The following is a 4233-nucleotide window of genomic DNA, read 5'->3' as shown; positions in this document are numbered from 1 at the left end:
CAGAAAGCAGCAGCACCACCTCAATGGTGTGATGAATCTACTATTATTAAGTTCCCAGCTGCAGTGGTGGACATCCGGACTGTCAAGAAACAAAATAATGCTGAGGTGCAATGGCTAGTCCAGTGGGAGCAGTCAACAAGGGAGGAAGCAACATGGAAAAGTGCTAAAACAATCATGCAACATTTTCCACACTTTGATCCTTGGGGTCAAGGATCCATTCGAGGAGGGAGTATTGATACGATCATTGAAGAAGACACCAATCAGGAGAGGACAAGTGGAGCTGAGTTGGCAGTGGAGGGATCCCAACTACCACAAATCATAGCTCAGTCACTATAATTTTATTTATCATTTCTCATTTGTGTAATAGTGGGCAAGGTCTGACTATATATGCCAAAATATGTACTGCATGGGACAGCTTATGAATTACATTGTCTTTTCTTTCCTATTCTCTCTCTACACTTCATTCACAGATCTGTAATATTGTTCATTCTCTCGAGACAACTCTTCTTTTCATGGCTTGTCTCCTGATTTGAACTGGAATTCACCTTCATTCTTATTGTTAGAATCTGGTAGTTCCATTATATATATTATAATAAGCATCAGATTGTTACAAATTGGGGGATAAAACCCTAAATTCACTATATTTGAATGGCTAGGGAACGATACCGTTTAGAGCATCAGAAGGACCCGGAAGGGATGCCATTTAGATTTTTTAATCCCTCTGTTTTTTAACCAGGCAGAAATACGGGATTCGCGCGGTCCGAAAAAATAAATTTAAAGAATGCAAATTATATTAAGTACCTATTTTCGAGTTTTTTAATGGAAATGAATGAAATTTTTACAAGATAAATTATTTTCATCTCATTTTTGAATTGAAAGATTGTCAAATTTATATTCATTAACATTTACTTTAAATCTTTTTAAAAAATTCACGAGTACAATTATGATAAAAATGAAACTAATTTATTTAACTTTCAGTTGTTTTTCTTGCCCTTTAAAACTTGGGGTGTAAGACGTAAAGTTCCTGACATTTGGAAAAAAAAGAAAAAGAAAGGTTCCGGACAAATATTTAAATTAAATTAAACATTAAGGTTAGAAAAAAATAATAGTTGGCATTGGAGTGCTATATCTACTGCCGATCAAATATTAGGCATTAAAAATATAGTAAATCAGATATTAGAGTGTTAGAGGGATCACGTAGATGAAATATATGGTTTTGGCACGATAACTTCTTGTTATATGTATTTTGTTGTCTCTAACAGGCATCATCGCTGTTAATAGTTTAGTGCGCCTTAATTAGTTGTAGATAGATCCTTCATATGAGTTTTCTACAATTTATTGAAAAATATTATTTTCTACAATGAAGCAGATATTGCAAGTAATAAATGACAAAAGTATTGTTCTATCCATACATTAAAATGCTCAAGAAGAGCAGTAAGGAGGCAGTATTCACTAAAGTATTGCTCTCCCCGAAACCGTGCTGCTCTCCATGAAACCACATAAGTTACAAATAAAATCCTAACATTGTTAAAATATCATCAATATGTAGGATCAACTGTTGGTCCTAAAAATCATCAAAAGACGAAAGTATAACATTTCTAAAAAAATTTAAACAATATATTTTTCAAAGGGTTAATTGTCTGGCTACGAGAATCAGAGAAAATCCTTCGTTATGCCATCAAAGTAAGGATGCTACAGAGCTTCCTTGACTAAAATCCATGTAGAAGGTTCATTCCTCAACCTTTTCTACAACAACCATAAACCAAAGATAAATACCCATACATATGTATAATCCTCAATAAGTAATATGGCAGCATTATAGAAGATATTTTATTAGAATCAGTTAAGGAACTTACATTTAGCAGATCCAGACCATTCTCATCTAGATTAGAGACAATTAATGGCAATTGCGAGGTTTCCACTGAGGATATTCATGTAAGTTATTTAGCCTGCTTACCTTTGGCCACATATCTTCATTTGGGGTTCTCAGTACCTTGTAATGGAATTTTCCAAAGGACCGTAAAATAAGCTTTATAGAAAATTCCCAAAATCAAATCATAATTTAACTACCTAAAAATGTGAAGCAGCTATTGCAACCCAGGATCTCCAGCAAATAGTTATCAGTGCAGCTAGAATTTAGAAATGAAAAAGATTGCAAAATTTAAAACCATAATCGATAATACACAATATGCAATTGTAATGATATACGGTAAAGCACTTTGAAGAGAAGCATACCAAAGATAAAGTCAATATTTGTAGTAGGTTCAAAAGAATTAAGTAAACTGAAAAAATCAAATGTGAAAAAATTTGAAATGAAAAGGCATGGAAGGACTATGTAGCATCATGTATCTTGTCGATTCTTATTCAAAAGGCTCACAACAATGTTTACCCATTTTCAGAAAACTAAGGCTTCAAAGAAGTAAAAGATTTCAATTAAAAGATGCTAGTTTTGTTATGTTAGTTTTTATTTTAAAGGCTCACACACAATTGTTACACTATATTGAAGTATAGGTATTCTTTGAAACGGTGCAAGAATGATGACATTATCGACTGGAAAAAGGTACAAGGAAATCTACAAATATGACTATTTTGATAGTAATAGTGCAAAGTATAAGAAAGTTAAGACCAGTTTACAATAATTATAAACTAACCATTTCTTTAATCCCAAAATCACCATTTATTCACATCGAAATATGCTATAGATTCTAAACTCTTGTAATTCGTAACACCTTGATATATTTAAGAAAAAAAATACACATACTAAGCCCTCTCAGCACCTTGATATATTTATGGATACAACACACTAACATGCTATTAGAGCTCCCTTATCTCAATACAACACAATCATAATGGTCATCATTCATTAAATAAATATAAAGCTAAAATCCTAAAACCTTCTTAGTTACTACATTTGAAAAAAATTACTTTATAACACTTATGAAAGCTTCAACTAATGTTATTAAAGTCATTGCAAGGCATGCTTTATATGCTAAAAATGTGTTTAACATTAACAAAATCAAAAATCTACAAATTAAATCAGAGAAATAGAAAAATAATTGATTCATCACGCATACCTAAAAGATTTAATAGAAATCTGGCAAGAAGAATCCTAAAAATATAAAAGTAGATACAAGATACAACTAAAAGGCTCAAAAAATTTAGCAAAAAAAAGGCTCAAATTAAACAATTATATACACAATGATGATAAACATATATAATGATCATGAATAAAAAACTTTGAAGGGGAAGGAGGTGATCGGGACTCCTTATATACATGAGAGGGCCAAATCGAGGGAGATAGAGAGCCTGAAACTGAATTAAAAGGATTGACTATTGATTTTCTTGGTGACGGTTACAAAGAAATTATGAGACAAAAACAGGGAAATAGATGGGGCGCTAGAATTGAGAGAAAACAGTTTAAGCGCATCTGGGAAGTACCAGGTTAGCCACGTTGGATTTTACTTAATATATATATATACTAATTCCTCTCTTTTTTTATTTTTAATTTTTCTATCCGGCTCTCAAAATGCCTTAAAAGTATATTAAAGATATAAATTCTAAATTTTAAATTTTTAGAATTGAATCATATAACTTATATTAAAATTTACAAAAAAAATTATTTGTTCTACTATTCGATTAAAATATTTTAAACAACATACAGAAACTTTAAATGACAAATATGAAATAAAGGGAGTAGCTAATTTTATTGTATTTTTAGTATTTCCAACATTTGGGCCAATCATAGGTTTGTGTTTAGTGTAAGGTATAGATGAACCAAATTCTATCGAACTTTAAAAATGTCCCCTAATATTTTTTTTGAAATTAAATAACATTCCATTAATATGATAAATTACTCAATATGGTCACCACTAAATGGGTAGGAGGAGTAGAGAATACAATGAAGCAATTTGGTAAATAGGGAATTATATCTAAACTATATGCCACCTTTTTGGCGTACTTCCTTATGTGTGTAAGACTAACTCCAGGGAGATTACGTAATAAAGTCTTGCATTCTTCTGTAATGTAACCAACCTCCAACAAATTTTGGTTTGTGTTTTTAATAGCGCATTCTATCAGTAAAGAATCTCTCTTAATAACAATTATACGACCTTGATATGTCGCCAACCAAGAACGTGCCTCCTTAACTCCTATACATTCTAATTCGAAAATAGTTGCAGGATAAGGAAGAGTCATACTTAATTTTTTAATAAACACCTCTGCATGATCCATGAT

The 4233-nt window shown here is 31.4% G+C and overlaps 1 long non-coding RNA gene across 1 annotated transcript; it reads right to left on the bottom strand.

Annotated features, from left to right (window-relative positions):
• Positions 1-1379: 1379 nt before the first annotated feature.
• LOC141695195 (uncharacterized) lies at positions 1380-2886 on the bottom strand. Its single transcript, XR_012564346.1, has 2 exons — positions 1857-2886; positions 1380-1746 (listed from the first exon to the last, which is right to left on the bottom strand). It is a non-coding gene; the product is annotated as an uncharacterized LOC141695195 (long non-coding RNA).
• Between the last annotated feature and the right edge of the window lie 1347 nt (positions 2887-4233).

Source organism: Apium graveolens, chromosome 11, assembly GCF_009905375.1.
Source record: "Apium graveolens cultivar Ventura chromosome 11, ASM990537v1, whole genome shotgun sequence".
Taxonomy (NCBI): domain Eukaryota; kingdom Viridiplantae; phylum Streptophyta; class Magnoliopsida; order Apiales; family Apiaceae; genus Apium; species Apium graveolens.
The sequence above is the reverse complement of the archived record's forward strand: the minus strand, read 5'-3'. Positions and strand labels throughout refer to the sequence as shown.